Source organism: Thunnus albacares, chromosome 5 (assembly GCF_914725855.1).
Source record: "Thunnus albacares chromosome 5, fThuAlb1.1, whole genome shotgun sequence".
NCBI classification, from domain to species: Eukaryota; Metazoa; Chordata; class Actinopteri; order Scombriformes; family Scombridae; genus Thunnus; species Thunnus albacares.
This window is the reverse complement of record NC_058110.1, coordinates 15,295,817-15,314,156: the sequence shown is the minus strand read 5'-3', so window position 1 is coordinate 15,314,156 and position 18,340 is coordinate 15,295,817. Positions and strand designations below refer to the sequence as shown.

The following is an 18,340-nucleotide window of genomic DNA, read 5'->3' as shown; positions in this document are numbered from 1 at the left end:
ATGATCTAGATTTAAAAAAAAAAAAAAAGAAAGAAAAGAAAAAAAGCCATCTTAAAACATCGTTCCTTTCTGGTTTCATTCTTTGTTCCTCTTCTTGTCCTGCCTCTGAGGTGAGAGACTTTGAAACTAAGGTTGGCAGCATTCCTTGGCAGTGACACACACAGATGTATCACCTTATTGCTCACTTTTTGAACACATGAAAAACACAAAGAGCTGAACCAGATGTTCAGGTTCTGATCTTAAAACAGATTGTGTGTATAGCAAGAAAACTGTAAGTATACTTGAAAATTCAGGCAATTTTTGGGTCAAAATTACTTCCGAGAGCCATTGTGGCCATCACTACTCACGGTAACCACCCAGCTCTTCGGTTTATTACAGATTTTCAAAGTTTGGAGCGCCTTCTGGTAATGTAGAATATATCTTTTATTTTCTGGAATGATCTTCCCAATAATGGATATACAGAATGTCAAATGTAAAAACGCTTTTTAAAGAATAGACTGAATGAGTATTCTGTTTTATGAATCAGCAATAGGATAGAAAAAATGTACGTCGCGGTCATTACTGGAACCCACCGTGAACAAGTTCCCTGCATGTCGGAAGTAGCCGTCCCGTGGGTGTTGAAGAGGAGATCCCTCTGCGTTACAGAGGTGTCTCAGACAGGCGTGTTGCCTCACCTGGTCCTGTGTTTACCTCAGATGGTAGGATTAGGAAGCAGCCATATGGAAATATGACTCTAATCCATCATGCCTTTACTTGGCACTCAGTTACGGTCCTCAGCAACACTTCTGCTTCTGTAGAGCAACGCCCTTGAGGAATGCGAGAAATATCAGCAGCATTTTGAGAGTCTCAGAGTGTGATACAGCAATATTTCGACTGCCACACGGGGTGCAGTTCGCCTTGTCGTGGAGGGTCGCAGGTGGGCTGTTGGGGGGATCAGTGATAAGAGGTGTTATGATGGTCCGTGATAGATTCAGATGCACAAGATAGAAAAGTGCATCATATACTATCCAAAGCAGGAAATAACTGAGCTCCAGACTCGTGCCTGGCCTCTGCCAAACATACTTTCATATTCCTTTTTCATCTTGTAACATAGTGAATATTAAACTCTCTTCCAACCTGTAGCACATAAGCTGTGCCTTAAGTTTCTGGTATGTTGTAAAAAGACATATTTTTCCAATGAAAAGAACATATTCTTCACGATCAAGTCATGTTAGCTGAAACATGTATTTTTATATTGTGCCTAAATTCACTAGATGTTGAATGACTCATAATTTGTCACAAGGAAGAATTCTCTAGATGACTAAAGGTACATTTGGTTCGTTGTTGCGTCAACTAAAAAAAGTTGAACAAATTGAGTTCTACATGTACAGTACTTTTCTATCTGCATCTCTTTCTTTTTGTTTTTGGAAATTTAAAAGTTGTGTTGATGAAATTTCAAATACAGGTCAGATTTTGTTTTACATTGAGAAGGCAGTTAGTAAAAACTAATAAATCTAATAAAACAGTGAAGTATTTCATATAGCTGATCATATGTTGATAAATTGCATCACATCTACTGCAGAATAATAAAGGCAGTTCTTTTCAGGCCCAACTTGTGATAACATTGTTAACAGATGAAGAAGACATTTGCACACAGCATAGTCAGATCTAGATTATTGCGCATATTATTTGCATTATCGTTATTTAATGACCATCTGTGCTACTGTGTGAGTCTACAGCTTTACCTTGGGTGTTTTTGGTCATGTCGTAACCACATCACCACCTCCATCACAAACAATAGAAAGCAAAACTCGTATTTATTCAATGTGCTGATAATTAAGCTGTTCTCATTAGTGACATAATTGGAAATGTAATTAGCAATAGTAATAATTATTGCATTTAATACATTTTCTCTTTAGTTATCAGGCTCATTCAAACTGGTAATTAGCAGTCATGAGAATTTCATACTTTTTGTCCTATTCATTTTGGTCACCAATTATTTCTGTTGTATTTTACATAAATATATCATTATCACATTCATTTAGATTTTTCAGTAAACATACAAACACTGCTCACACACTTTTTAGAGTAGAATAGAGGAGAGGAAATATGTCTTCAGATGAGATCTATGATTTTACTTTTGGTTTCACTGCTGTGACATTCCTCGCTATGCTTTTATCCTTACACTGACTGAGAGACCAGCAACAGGAAAGGTTCTCGCCTCGGTGACAGCTCAGGCTGTGTCAACACGCAGTTTGTGAGTTAGCGAACATGAATATGTCCCACAAACCATTAACTTCATCTTCACACTAGCTTAGCTTAGTTGATAACAAGCAAAGTTACATATTGGCGAGATAACAATCATAATTCACCAAAAGACAGATTAATAAAGGATGTTAGGATGCGTCCAGTGGTAATTGCGGTAAAAATAAACAGGGTTATGAGAGGTAGTTTGTGTATATCACTTAGTGGAGCCATAGGTAACGCTAACTCTAATGTTAGTTTACTTTGAACTGTAGCAGTCACCCTCCTAAAGGCAGCATTAGGATATTGTATTGCAGCAACAATCAGTGATGACAGAAAAATGTACACTTCAACGTAGTAACCAATGCAGAGCAGAAGTTGATGTTGGAAGTTGCATTAATGGCAGAGTAAAGCAGACGGCATCTTAGAGTAAGCCGTTGCTTTGCTTATTTCCACATTGTCATTGTTGGATCATACAGGGTTAATATTGTCTGACTGCGCTGTTTGTCATTATCTTTTTTGGCTGGCTGACATCCTTCCGATTTGGCTTTTTTCTTACTTGTAACACTCAACGGCTCCAATTGATGGTGGCTCTTGCATTTCCCCCAATGTATTTGTTGTAGACACCTTCCTTCTTTTTAAATTTTGGCTGGAAAACAATGAAATGACTCACTACCGCTACCCATCGCTATGGAGTGTTCACTGGTGCCGTAGCATTTCCTTCAGAGTCTTTATTTACATCTGGTTGCTTGGGAACACAGATATGAAGATGCTTTCAGCCAACACACACTTCAGAAAAATACACTGTAGTGGCCAAACATAGAGATTAGGGTGGGTGTGGTGCATTATTTTTATTTTGCTTCTATTTTTTTTTAATGCAAAATAGTGTACCTCTTCCATTTTTTTTGCACCTTTTAAAAGTTACATGGTTTCGCTTTAAGACTTTAACCATTAACATCAATCTGTTTGCACAGAGGTTGCTGATCATTATAGAGAAATAATCTCACAAGATCAAAAGTTTGATTTAAATAACAACATTATCATTATTCAGACATCATTATTTATCATTATTTACACAGAATGCCAGAATCAAATTTCCGGCTTGACGTTAAAATATAGTGTGTACTGTATATTATCATTCCAGGGGTGCAGAGCTTTTTCCTGGTGTGACTTTGTGTGACTGCTTTTGAAGATTTGTACATTGACATCCAAACTGTTATTGGTCGCATTAGCATTGGCATCTTTTGTGCAATCTGGTCAAATTCTTGGTGCTTTAAATCTCCAGTTTCAAAGAAACTCTGTGTGATGGTAAACAGCTGTTTTATGTTTATCTACAGAAATCAGGTGGCGGTGTGAGCATCGGCCTGAGGCGATAACTGCTCAGCGGATTCAGCTTTAGCACAGACTGTTCAACAGGAAGGTGAGTCTCATTGTACATGATACACCAATATTTGCTGTAAATTTGATAGCAAATGTATCCAATAGTAAAAACAGTAATGGGAAAAAAAACGATTTCAAGTATAAATTGGTGCCAGATTGGCTTACCATCACCGAGAGATCAAACTAAATGATTTGTAATTCAGTTTTATGAAAAAAACATTTCACACAGTTGTCATTAATTTTCTGTTTCTGTCGGCGGGAAACAAATTATTGGATAATTGACTCTACTTTCACAAAACACAAAATGGGGCCTGTAATGTGCAGTATTGGTGTCTCTGCTCCTCGTTGAAGTTGCACCTCTTGTTTCGTGGAACAACTTAATTGTCTCAAACATGCACGCAAGCAGCACGCACGAGTCATGATACCCCAAGGCCTAGATTAATTAAGCTATGAAAACCCATGAGCAGAGAGCATTCAGCAGGTGCCTGTTTGCCTTGGTATGGGACTTGTTTTTGGCAGTGGTGCACTGGCTCATTATAAATCTATAATTAAGTTACAATTTTATTTGCTTTTTTTAACATACTGTCATCGGGGATCAACATGGCTTAAACTCTGATTTTGTTAAGTGCACTCTTGGCTATATTGCTATTGTATCCTCTATTCTTCTTCTGGAATTATACTTTGACAAATGTGTGAATGAGAGGCTAACAGTGATACCGTGTGTGTCTCTCACTGGTTGCCATCCTCTGCCTTCTACAGGTGTTTTTGTTTTCAACTTGCTGTTGAGACGCATCTCGTAATTCTTAAAATCTCTTGATTTGTTCTTAATCCAAAATAAGCTGATTTGCAGCCCCCCCTCGCCCCAACCCGCATGCTTCCTCTTACCCCTCTGTATCTCAGCACAAAAACAAACATCGAGCCCTCCTGCTGGTTGAAGGGATGGTCCTCAGAGCTCCCACAGTTCAGCTCATCCCGTGTTGGGGTGTGTTGGCAGCGCTGAGTGAATGCGGTGAAGCGGCCCTCTCAGGGCAATGTCTGTTATTTTCAGTCACCTGCCAGCAAAGAGGGAGGGTGAGATGCACAGCAGGAGCCTGAGGGAGGGATGATCAGGGGCTGTGGGAGAGAATCCCCCTGCCTGCAGGGTGGTCAGACTGAATGAGAGTCACCACCACGGCAGTAACGTTTGCCAAGAGCTCGCTCAAGCTAACAATGTGGCCTGTGGAGGGGCAGAGTGGGCAGGAAATTGAGGTTAACAATGTTGTTACATATTAAACAGGGCTCGTGTGTGTGCATAGGATGTGGAATGGTAAATCCCTGAATAGTCCAGCATGTTATTTAGTAATGAAGTCTTATAAAAAAGAATATTTATTCATAATATTTGTTCTCTCTGGATACACTGTTGTAAAGGAGCAAAGAATCAAGAACATTAAAGGTGCAGTGAGTTTATATTTGCTGTGAAAAGCAGCAGTACAGACAATGTTGTTTGACAGTTTCAATGTCTTAGGTTTATTTAATGTTAACTAATTACTGTTTCTATAAACAATCTATTAACTCTTAACTCTAATCACTGAATTTCAGAAAAAGTCCAAATAGATATGAACCAGCTCAAGTTCTGTTATCTCTGAGTGGTCCCAGTGAAACACAGTAAGGTCTTTTAAAAAAAATAGCACTATTTAAATCTGAATGTAACGATACGTCCACAAACCCTCTTCAAGTGATGTGACTAGTCAGCAATTCTGAGTCCTGTGAGTGTTTTCACAGGTGCTAATTGTACATTACAGTACAGGTCTTAGCACTGGTTTTCACAGCTCAAGCCTTACTAGTGAATCTCACCGCTTTCCTTTACTCTTTCCCCCACTGTGCTTTGCCCAGGGGAGAGACGCCTTCTACGTGTTGTAATAAGGGTAGCTGATATAATGAAGGTCATTGTAATCAGAGCTAATGTGCCAAGGAGTCAAGACACTGTAGCTTTATTTGCCAGCAAGGCCCGGCATTTGGTACCCATGGGGATCAGGCTGATAGTGTTATCTTTGCTAACCTGACTCTAATACAGGCCTTGCTCCGCTGTTTGTGTCAGTGTCGGAGCTGAACTTTTCCCAGTGATCCCTTCCATGTGTGGATGGGCATGGATTGGGCTCCACTCCGCTCCATCCTGGTTAAATCCCATCCCAAGGTGTTTGGCTTCTCTCAGTTCACATACTGTATTTAGAGAGCTGTGCTCCCTCTCTCTGACTGTCTGACTTGGAAAACAGACTGGGCTCACATAGGCTTCAATTGAATGTACTTGACATAGAAACATTACTTTGGCGTCTACTGAGTACTGGCTCGTAAGAGATGACCTCTAAATCTAATCCTGTCCCTCAGGATATGCAAATGTCCTCAGCTCAAATTTGATTTGTTTTTGTCAGTTCAGGACACAGCAGTTTGTTTATAACTGTTATCCAGCACAGAGTAAAAAACGGATGGTATATAACATATATTATAAGACATTTTGCTGCTTTGCTCACCAGACTGTTAACTGATAATTTGCCTTAAACTTTGGCATTTCAATTATTTTATCTTAGCTAATCGTTCCGGTAAAAGATAAATTATATATCAAGGCTTTGCTATCAAACTTAACCAACGTCTGATGAGATTAATCAACTACAGCAGTGAATAATTGGACGCAAATACTTCATTGATAAAATATTATATTATATGTAAAATTTGCTGATTACAAACATGTTTGTATATGAACGGAGGGTTATTACCAAAGCTTGAAATTTCAGTCCTGTAATTACAGTTTCACAGCTGTCTTGGTCCTCATTTTTCATCCGTGAGAATTTAACATCAGAGGTCTGATGAACCATATGTGACCGGATAATTATCAGGAACCCCAAAGTCCATAAAATCAGAAACAAAACCCATCTCTATTGGGGATCCTCAGAAGAACTTGAAGGTTGATTACAATTTCTCATATTTTCTATACTTGCCTTCTTAACGTGCCGCTTTCTGTAAGAAACATCAAAGGCCTTTTCCCTATTCATCTGAGCACATCCAGGAAAAAAAAGGCTACCCATATCTAACCCCATGCAAGTCCCCTGGTCCCATCATTCAAACTTCCAAGCCTCTCTTTGTGGCTTCCTAGAGGACCACGGTGAAATGATCTCTTTTGTTTCGCATCATTAGTTCCATCTGTTGTGCGAGCAGGCCTGTCTGTTCCGGAGCATGGCAACGTGATGGTCGCCAGGGGCGATTGGAGACGCTACCGTCCCGGTGGCTTGTGGCTCGACCTCCTTCACCACCATTGCCTCGTCCGTGATCCCCATGACACTCTCACACTCGCTTGACTGTTTTAACTTATTTATTCATACATCTGGAGAAAATAGAAGCACACGTGTACTTCATACAGATGAAAAACAGTCAATTGAGTTGCTTTTTGAAGGATTTTTTTTTTTTTACCATTTATTGTACATCATTAGTACTCTGTATTTGCAGAGCACAGTTTATGAAGTTGTGATAGTAAAGCAATATATACTTGTTAAACAATTTTTAATCTCTCTGAAGTAATTGTGATTTGCAATTTAGTGCAAATCACGCAAGTTGTCAATTTCACACTTTATGTCCACTCTGTGTCAAAAACAGGCTTTAATAGGTCAGATTTGTGTGCTTATTTTGTTGCAGTCGGGAGTAAACGATGCACCAAACAGATGTAGCATTTTCTCTCAACAAGGAAATATTTTATTCATGATTTACATGAATGATAAATCTTCAGAAAGTCTTAGCGCTGATGGGCATACACAATTTAACATCTGTCTTCTTCAGAATAATTAATCGCATACCAGAACACTTGGGACTCAGTGTTGGATTTTTCCTCTCACTTTACTTGATCTAATTACTTCTTTAAGAGCAAAACATTCTCTAAAGAACACTGGAATGATAAACATACCAACTGTAAGCTCCTCTAAAGAATAATCCAGGAAAGATGCAGGAAAATCTCTGGTTTTTGTAAAGACTGTTTTTTAGCCCTGTCAGTGTGAAACTATGTAAACCCAATCATACCTAAGACATGGAAATATGGCCTTATGTTCTAATTATAATTCGTAATTCCCAAATGAATATTTCCATAATGTCTCCCAAGTGAATTGCTCTGGCCTTATCACCATAGTGTGAATGTACAGCACAAGGGCATCTGTGTGCATGTCAATGCGGAGATCACCAGATCATTTTCATTGAAGATGGAGCCATCAAAGGTCATAGCCATCGAAATGACCTAACCTTGCAATGTAACACCTGGGTGTAAAAGTGGACTCATCCTATCCACTGGGATGGGTGTAATGTACCTCTAATGTATAAAGTGCGGAAATAAAATAAGAGTTATAGGTTGGTGGGGGAGATTCAGTGTGAGCTAGAGAATACTGTAACTCTATAGGGTGAAATAGCTGTGTTGGTATCACCCGAGGTGACAGGCTATTGCCAAAGTGCTGTATTTGTTGGAACCATTATGAAATAAAGTCTGTGAAAAAGGCCAATATTCAGTTTGAATTGATTCCTGGAAAACTCCAGAAGTGAATATGCTTTCATTTTGATAGTATTACTATGGACAAAATGTGTTGTGTCAGTTTCACCTCGCCATTACTTTGCTCCATTAAGGCAAAACCGACTGATTTTATTTTTGCCCAGTCTATTTTCTGTGATAAAATGAAAATCTGAGAGCTTTATTAAGTCTGAGTGACACCTAAAGCTGAGAGCCAACAGGAAAATAAGTCATGTGGGATCTAGTTTCAGTTCATTTCTGCTCAATTCCCATCTCCTGATCAAATACTGTGCTTTCCAGTAGGGGCCTAATGGGAGTGTCAAGTTCACAAACGGCCTCTCTCTTCCTCTGACTCCATTACCTGATAACAGTACCCGTTTTGGCACTTATTTGCACAGCGCAGTTAAGCTAGGCTTGTGCTGTGAACATTTGTAGCAGGCTGTAATTGAAGCTATATTGAGGCCATTTTATTAATTTCTACAAATCTTCCCTGCTTATTTTCCCAAGTTGCTGTGGGACTAACCCATCTCATTTTCTCTTCTGTACTTTAACTATTTGGACTGTTCTTTTTTACTGAAGCTTTTGAATGTTGCTCCTCTTTAAGCCAAACAAACATGACCACTGATGTCTTGGGTTCAGGGCCTTTCAAACAACCTTTCAATAAAACAAGCTCAGCTGTGAGACATACAGGATCTCTCATGCTGGGCAGCCCCGCTGAAAATACCCTCCCCTCCTGTTTCAAAGCCATCAGCTTTTGGTGCCCCCAGGAGAGCCAGCATTATCCTGCGGGGTTTATTTAAACTTGTTGGGAAGGTCTAGCCTTTTTTCATCCAGTAGGTTATGTGACATTTAGGAGAACCTCACCACATATGAAACTGATTTTATTGGGCTTATTGATCCGAATTTTGAGACTATAGGTGCCAATTTCCTGTGACAGGTAAATGGCGGCAGGCTTTCGGTTTGGCCCACATGATGCTGGACGGGCCACGCCTGCAGCTCATCTGCCTGTGACGTAAGCATAGGATGATGGAAGCTGAGATGCCTGGGAGGCCTGCTGTGTTTGTCAGACTTTTAGCACTTTGCAAGTGACAGTAACCTGAAAGGTGAGAGGAAGAGCAAGAGAGGGAAGCAAGGAGAAAGACAAATGAGGAGAGATGACAAAGGCATCCTTTACAGCTTGATACTGAGGTATCTGACTTGTTTTTATTGACCTTTTCTCTTTTCTTTTCAATATCTATCTACAGTAGAAGATATGCCACTTAAATAAATGTCATTTGACCATCTCTGGTTTCAGTGTCACACATTGACATGTGGTATTTTGATAGAATCCATTCGTCCATGCGGATAGTGTATTCATTCTGGCTGCTATATTGCATCACCTTATATAGATCTATACTTCACAGAATAAAGGCGCTTGCAGTTGGGGCTTTTCTTTATTTGTCTTTGGCATTTTTACCTTTATTTAAGAGCAGACAGTATAGAGGTAGACAGGAAATGGGGGTAGTGGGGCAGTGTGACATGCAACCGAGATCTCCGGACGGAATCGGAGCGGAGATGCCACGGCTGCATGCGCCTCTGCGGTTTGGCTATCAAGACGCCCAGTGCCAGTCCCTTTTGTAATCACTCCTCCTTTAACTGCCTCTTAAATCATCATACTGGTCAGTCTCAGTGTGTTACTTTTTTGTACCATCTTGGGAGGACAACTATGCTTTGCCTGAGACATTATTGGACCATTAAACTGCAGCCCCTCCCACTCTCAAGCACTTTCAGTTCTGTATAAATGCATCGGAATTACTTCCAGAGGGGGCTGAGGGTGGTGGTGGTGCAAAAAGACCACTGGAAAGGCTACTTATTCTCTTAATGATGTCTTGTCCTTTTAAAAGTCATCATCTTCATTCACAAATGGATGAGTATGGCAGAGGAGCACCTCAGGGACCGAGGTCATCCCAACCTTCTTGTTCCAGCACAGGAAGTTACTTTCTATGAAATGAGGCTGTACAGTTAGCGTTAAAAGTTAAATTTGTTGACAGGGGTGGGGAAGTGCATTGCCACACACTGTACCACAAAGTAATTATTATGGGGGTGGACATTAGTTGACAGGTATTTATGATTAGTTTGCATCCCACTAATAGCTGTGGCAGGAGAAACACTGTAAACATAATATTTGTTTTTGAATAAGTTAGTTACATGTCAAAGCTGAATCCTCAACTGACAGAAGCCAGAAATCTTCTTAATGAATGGCTTTGTTGATTGTTTTCATATATTTAAGCTTGGCTCTGTTAACTTCATCAACTTGTTGTAAATATCTTTGAATTTAAGTATGCATTGTGAAAGAAGTTAGGAATTTTTATCATGGGAGTGTACAAAAAGATAATCCGTTCACTGGGAAACTAGGGCATTAAACTATCAACACCCATCCATTGTGGTTAGTGTCATAGTTACGTGAGTGAACTGTTGCCAAACTGAAATTTTGGGACAAACAATGGGATAAAAAATAATTAAAAAATAGATTTTGATTGCTAAAACTGAGAGAGTCATATGAGTATCGTTACACTCTTTACTCAGTAGTGAAAACCCCACTGCAGGCTGTGTTTTTTTTTTTTTTTTTTTTAAGTAAAACTACACAAAAACTCAAATGTATTCTAACACTCAAGCATTATAGTCCCCAAATATTACACTTTAAATGTGAAACACTTGTCAAAATAAACGTTTTATTATTTTTTTATTCAAGCTACGGATATTTGGGGCAACAATTTATTAGTCTTGTCAATCTCTGTGTCTCTTAAGGCATGATGGGAAATCCCCACATCATTATACAATTTCTCTCTTTGTGGTGTCTTTTAATTTTCTCCTCATTTAGTTTCTGTTATCTGACGCAGGTGAATCGTGCAAAAACTCTCTCCTATTGAACAAATTAATATCTGCATTAATAGTTTGATTTAACTGGAAAAATTGAAAAGGTGAAAGTGTGACAGAATTTTTCTTTTTTTCCCCCAGGGTTGAGTGTATTAATACAGTGAATTTTAAATTAAATTAAGTGCACAACTGATAGTGCTAATAATGAGTGACATTTTTGAATTTATACTTTTTGTCTATTTGGAGGACAGTCACTTAATACTTAATAGATTTGACTTTCATGTGACATAGAAAATATAAGATTAAGTGGATTTGAAAGTATCATGTCAGTGTTGGAAGTAAAAGAGCAGCAGTGCTGGCACAGTGGTACAAAATACCGCTTTAGATTTATGGTATAACGTTAATTTTTTTTTTTTTTTAATCCCAGCACCTTTGGGCTGCCTACAAGCACACATCAAGCGGGTGAGGTGTAGTCAGTGATATACATGACACGCGTCTCTAAGGACCCTCTGATTTGTATAATATCCTTCAGACAAGGTCATAGCAGTTCCTACGTCTTTGAAGATAGAGGAAAGAGAACATGTTCCCCCTTCATTGTGCCTGTGGAATAGAACAAACGTGAGATCATGGTGTCGAGGGGCTTCCACTCTTCAAAGTTGATATGAATCAGACATGAAACGATTTAGATAAAGTGATAGTTATCTTGATTCCTGGCGCCGTCCGTTGAATAGAGTATAACGCGTAGGGAAGCTGAATAGTAGTGTTTTAGTGTGAAATCCTGGGGAAACGTATCCATCTGGTGCATGAATAATTTAGATGGCTCAAGTTGGTTCCTGTTGCTGTTGTGTTTGCGCTCAGCTTTCTCTCTCAGCTCAGCAGCCCCACCACCCTCCCTCCCTCCTTGACATCACTCCTGAGGCTTGTTTGTGATGCTTAAAGGGAAGTTGGGCCACATGAGGAATCGTGGGGAGGAGAGACTCAGTTTCCCTCTCTGCTGTGCTTTCTGTCTCCCCTCTTCTGTCTTTCCTAGACCTACACAAGCCTCAGATAAACAGTTTAACACCCACAGACACACATACTCCTCCATACACACACACACACACAAGAGTAAATATTGCTTGTGGAGACACTGTAGATGTGCTCTGCACTAGACATACAGTACTTCATGTGTACTCACCTCGCACACCTTTTTGGAGTTTAAAAGGCTTGGATTTCAATAATTTAAATTTGATCATTACTGTGCACTGAGCATAGTGTTAATAAGACTGGGTGTGACTGATAATAGATTTTCTTGTGGCACTTATAAATGCATTATGCAGCACTTAACAGAGATGCATCACAGTCGGTGAAAGTTCTTCTCATGTGGAACATGAGTGTAGGGAGTTTAAATTGGACGCTAAAAGTGCTGAATTGCCTAACTGACCCCTCAATCAATCAAACATACACACACACACACACGCACACACACTTCAGAGGACATTACATTGACTTACATTCATTTCCTGAAGACTTACCCTAACCTTAAAATGACCCTAAACTAACCTTAACCTTAAACCAAGTCTTCACCCTAAAATTAATGATTTACGTTAATGGGACTTGCTTTTTGTCCCCGTAAGGCACAAAAAGCAGGAATACCTGGTCCACACACACACACACACCCATCCCTCTTACACAAAATATAAATCTCACTATTCAAATTGCACACATACAGCTATATACCAAATGTGCACATGTTCCTGCAAAAACACACACACACACACACACAAGCTCTGACACAAGCATGCAAATCCAATATAATATGCGGGGCCAGCTATACTTGCCCTGCATTGATTTATTTATTGTAAAAATGAAAACATGCTTAGGTTGAGTTGTGTCCTCTGGTATAATCCAGTCCCTGTCTTTAAAGGAACCAGTCAGGATGAGGGGGGTGGCATTGAGGAATAGGAGGAGGGAAAGACTGAGAGGGAGAGAGAGAGAGAGAAAGAGAGGGAGGAGGGAGTGAGGGAGGGAGGGAGGGAGGAAGGGAGGAGGGGGATGTGACAGGCCCTTGGAATCTCAACCTCTCTCTCCTGGCGCCCGCACTAATCAACCCCTGTAATTTATGCAGAAAATATGATTTATATTTAATTTCACTACACTTGCATTGTTAATTTCAGATGTAATTAACGCGTCGCCACGGCAACTAATTTCTCAATGCCGTAAATTATCACCGCCTTTTCATCAAAATTCAGTTACTTTGGCTCCTGTGTGCAGTGTTGTGATGCAATTAGGTTACCAGGGCAACCCCAAAGTGTTAATTTTCTTTTGTTATATTGCAGCGAGGCAGAAGTTTTTATACCACAAGTCATATTCACTTTTTTTTGATGAACAAAGAACTTTTTTTTTTTTTTTAACTTGAGTTAAAAAAAAAAGCGCGGGGGGTGCAAGGGGTGTTAAACAGGGCCTGTGGAACATGCTGCTCGTGAACACAAGTATACAACGCTGCATGCTGCTCTCTGAAACACTTGTTATACTGTTGTGAAGTAAACTGATTGATTGCTGAGAATTCTCTGCTATTGCAAGTAGAGGTGTTTCCAAGTTGTCCTTTGGGAAAGGGCATATTTGTCAAAGGGAATCTATATAAATGAGAAATGTGTTCATTGTTCAAATTTAAGAGAGCTCGGTCATTCTCCCTCCCACAGCCCCCCTTTCCTCTCTCTCATTTTCTGTCTCATACATACAAACACGCTCACACACATCACAGCACATTTTCAGTACTCACACTCCTTTTATTCCCCCAACAGTGACTGTGAAATGACTCAATATTTTAATCAACTGTATCTAATTTGCACTCCAGCAGAAGATAGGGCCACATGTGTGCTGTTGTTGCCCTGGCTGGCACTGAGTATGCCCACCGGATGTCTCTGAGCCGCCCTGGATTGCCACGCTTGCCAGTCTCTGTGGCCCACTCGGCGCGTCCGTCTCCAATCCATCCCCCCTTAGCTAGTCTTCAGTGGAAATATCAGGTCATTGGCTGCTAAGCTCTGGTTAACTGCAAAGGTAATTAAATTTGTAAGCAGGCTTTTTGAATCTTTTTAGCCTCTTCGGTAATACCGGCAGGGATTACAGCGTTTTTGAAGCACAGCTCTGTTTTGAAGCCCCGGCAGAATGGGGCCAAGTCCCAGTGACCAGACAGAGTTCACAACAGCCTCACTGACTGACAGATCCAGAGCCATGACGTCTTCTTTACTGCAGCGATACAAAGGGAGGAATGTGAGGAAAATTGTTGTTTATTACCAAGAGCAGCCCCTCAAGCCAGATGGAGTTATTCACCTCTGTAGTAATGAACATGTGTGTGTGTGTGTATTTTTTTTGTATTTTTTTTTTTTTTAATGAGTCTAAACAAGTTTATTTGTTATTTAATACCCACTGGGACCACTGGGTCTTTTCGATTGGCACTGATTTGCCACATTTGTGTTTCATAAGAAAAGAGACCGAGGTGGAGAATTTCTTTTTCATATTTGTGATATCGTCTCTGTTAACTTTAAACACTAGTTTGACATTATTTGCAAAGACAGCATAATATAAATGGATTCAACATATGCTCTTTGTAGAAGAGGACCATAGGGAAAGCCCCAGCAGAGGCAATCATTTGACTGTAAAAACACCCTTCTGATATAATTTCCCTCTATTTTAGATTACCTAATAAATGCAAGTGAGGTGATTTTGGTTCCAGTATAGATACTTGGCAACATGTACATGGCAGCTATGTAACTGTAGCTGAAAACCCCAGTGTTTTGATCCCTGCCTGTCTTGATCTTTTATCTATAGATTAACTCCACCTCAGAGTATAAAACAAGCTCGCACTTGCCTTAGAAACTCCTAAAATCTCTAATGTATTTCATCATCTCCAAAAACAGGAAGGTGTATCATATTCTGCTTTAGAGGCTGTTGCTTGTGGATGACATTAACATGGAACTGTATAATTTTGAAACAAAGTTAGCAGCTTGAATAAAAAACTAACAGTCATTTGTCCACTGATGTCAAACTTTGTCTTAATAACAATTAGCGACAATGAGGCTGAACTGCCTAATCAAAAGCAGCATAATAGGACATCTAACCTGTCTGGTATGTTTGGCAAGTCTCGCTTGATTAAAACAACATAGTCAAAATATTCTTGCCATTGTCCTGGTAGATGCAAAGTACGAGTGTGAGGAAAGGTCATCAAGGAAGTTTTTATGTAACTCGCTCTGTAAAAACACTAAGTTGATTAGACTTGTTTATTTATTCAGGTCCAAAAGAGTATTTGCTTTTGTCGCATTTATTCCCATTTTGCCAGCACAAGGGGCCCTGGAAGACGAGTTACCAAGGAACACAAAATTTTAATTAGTGTATTTTAATCATTCAGGCTTTTCAAGCTAATCCACAGACCCCTGAGAATTCCCAAGATGCAGCTCTGTGCTGCTTTACCATTTATTGTTGAGTCTATTATAATTACTGTTAGCAGGTGGGGGAAGGGAGACGTTTATTATGTTTTTCCATCTTTATTATAATTACTAGAAAAAATGAAAGGATGCTGTTTCATTAAGTTTAGAGATGATGCCATTTTCCCCCTGTTTTTCCCCTCAATCTCCTTCCTGCCTTTGTTCCATAATGCTATTGTGCTGGCTTTCATTCGAGGGCTTTCATACGTTGCACAGCTTTATGAGAAAAAAACAACAAAAAGAAACAGATCTCTTATTAAGAACAGAAGAGGGGAAAGATGGTCTTAAAGAACTTAATTTCTGAGACAGTTTTCCTCTTTCTTTTTTTTCCAGTCCAAGCAGTTGCTGTGAGAATGAAGTTGATGCTTCCTCTGAAACACAAATGTTTAATAGAGTTGGACTGGGATCAGAACAGAAATGCAGAAACTAAAATATGTTTGCCTCTCTTTCACATTCGTCAGTAATGAAAGATAAGAGGACTGAAGTAAATCTTTAAGCCCCATGCTTTTGGTGCTCTGCAGGGATTTTAGCATCTTCCAGAAATATTTTATGTTTGTCTGTTTATTTAAATACTATTTCGCCACTCAGTCTTCCTCTTAAATCCCAAATGTGCGGTACTTGTGTATCTAAAACAATCAGGCAGCTGAAGTTTTGAACCAAATAGACGAGTGTTTTCTCTTTTAGATTCCTTTTAGCATCCTTATTTGTGATTCTTTGTGAAAGTTACTGTGTATGGACAACCAACTTGTAGCAAAGTAGTCTCGCTTTTTAATTGAAGATAGGCTGGATTTAAAACTGAATGTGTATGATAGAGAAAAAGATGTCTGCAGTTTGAGTGGATGCCATATGGGTTGACTAGTTGATCAGAGCTTGTAGTATGGTTATGTTGGAGTCAACTACATCTCATAAAACTTAACGCTTGTCATCATTTCAATGTCTGTCAAGGGCACCATTTTGGCAATGGATCTCATCAATTTTCTTAAGTGAGCCAATCTGAAGCTGTCACTTGGCTAGAAAGCAGTATGCAGAACTTTACTTCAGAATGATGTCATTAGACTTCCAGTTCAGTGAATGGACGCTATGCTGTAAGTCTTTATTCACAAACACCTGAAGGGTAAAATCCATCCAAAAAGATCATTTGCATTTTGCTGTTGACAGGTGAAACCACATGTCTAAAACAGGGAGGGAATAAAGGTTTTAACTGGTTTGAAGTCCCCAGTGGTGGTGAAGATCACTCAGCACCCATCTTTGCAAACACGTAGTTCATAAAAGAAAAGTTAAAACAACAATATTTCAGTTATTTATTTAGCACCCAGCAGAGACCGAGAGCTCAAAACTGGTCAAATGGGGGCAAACAGACAGATTCTCACAGTTTGGATGGAGCTTACTTTGTAAAGGACATGGAGGCTGTGTTTGCATACAAACATTAAATTTTATGGTTGAGTGGTTTTATTTAATACGATGATTCAAAGAGGATTCACACCTGTTGCACCTGCTTCAGTAAAACAAAATCAAGTTTTGTATTTGATCTCTCAAACGTTCCATGAGATGGTTTAGTGGAATATTACTTGTTGAATTAACATGTATATATTCATAATAAATAAATGAATGTCAATAATATATAATATATTATATGTGATATTGTATGAAACAATGTAATGGTAACATCATAAATGTATGTTTAAAGAAAAATGTTGCCACTAACTGTGTGGACATTCAGTCTGTGCTTGTGGTTGATTATGAATTAAAGCTGTTACCACTCGTTGCTATTCATAATGATAAAGACGTTGGTTTTCTTTTACACAGAGAAGCTGTTTTACAGGTCCTGCAGTACATGAACCAGGATACATCGCGTGTTATGCTTTCAATGGCAAACCCTCATACCGGGCCAGTTTGGGTGCCTGGCTGTAAGATAAGCTGTCTGTCACATGTTCTGACTAAAAGCAAGTTTATGTTTGCCTGACAAATGGGCAAACACACACTGTAGGTATTGCATGTGTTGTTACAATGTGCCAAATGAACAATGGCACATTTTGCACAGTTTTGGAGAAGCAGGCAAAAGAACAAACTTCCCTATGTAGCAGCCAGCGACTGTTAGCGACTCCACTTGCTGCATTCAAAGTCCAGATGAAACGGCATTTTGAGAGTATCTAACTTCCACATTGTGATGTATTTTTGAGTGAAACAGGATAAACAGGTGGGACATAACGTTGTGAGGAATTTGATTTGAGTGTTGAGAAGTGGGCGAGTCATAACGAATCCTAGCTCTCTGCCGCTAAAAGTTGAAGACTGAGTGATGGGTGGATGTCATATTATTGGTTGAAATGGGTTGGTTCAAGCCTACATAAGCACACATCATATTTTGTTTTATAGGAAGAAAACATGATTGGATTTTGATATAAGAGTACAAAGAAATTGATTTTTTTGTATTTTTTGGCATATATTGTTAAATAGGTGCACAATATGACCGGGGATGTGATCTTAAAGGGTTAAAATGGCATTTTTCATTTCATCTCGTCTTCTGCTTCAGGTTATAGAAACACTTTTCAGTCATCAGCTGCCCCTGTTTCTTTTGGTTCATTTTCCTGTATCTGCAGAAAGATTTAAAAAACAGTCCAGTGAAACTTGTCAACAACTTGTTTGTGTTTAAGTTGGCATTAATAGGAAATTGGAGCACAGGTACTACTAGCTCGCTCTACCCGTTGCCTTCCAGCAGCTGTTGTTTCTATCGTTAAGGAAAGCAGCGCTACCACTGGTTTCTAGCCACTAGCCAGTTATACAGCTAAGGTGCTGTCTATAGCAGCTTGAACCTGTGCCTATCATTGTTGTATCTTTTCAATGGTGCACTCTGACTCAAACACATACCCTTGACTCTAACAACACGTGTTAAAATATGAAGTAA

General features: G+C 39.4%; 1 protein-coding gene across 2 annotated transcripts in view; it reads left to right on the top strand.

Moving 5' to 3' along the window:
- The window catches only part of casz1 (castor zinc finger 1), a 176,772-nt gene that overhangs the window by 33,444 nt on the left and 124,988 nt on the right, over positions 1 to 18,340 (top strand). For both annotated transcript variants that reach the window (XM_044352871.1, XM_044352870.1), the window contains exon 3: positions 3,561 to 3,643. The gene's annotated coding sequence lies outside the window, so the exon portion shown is untranslated. The remainder of the gene's footprint in view (positions 1 to 3,560; positions 3,644 to 18,340) is intronic.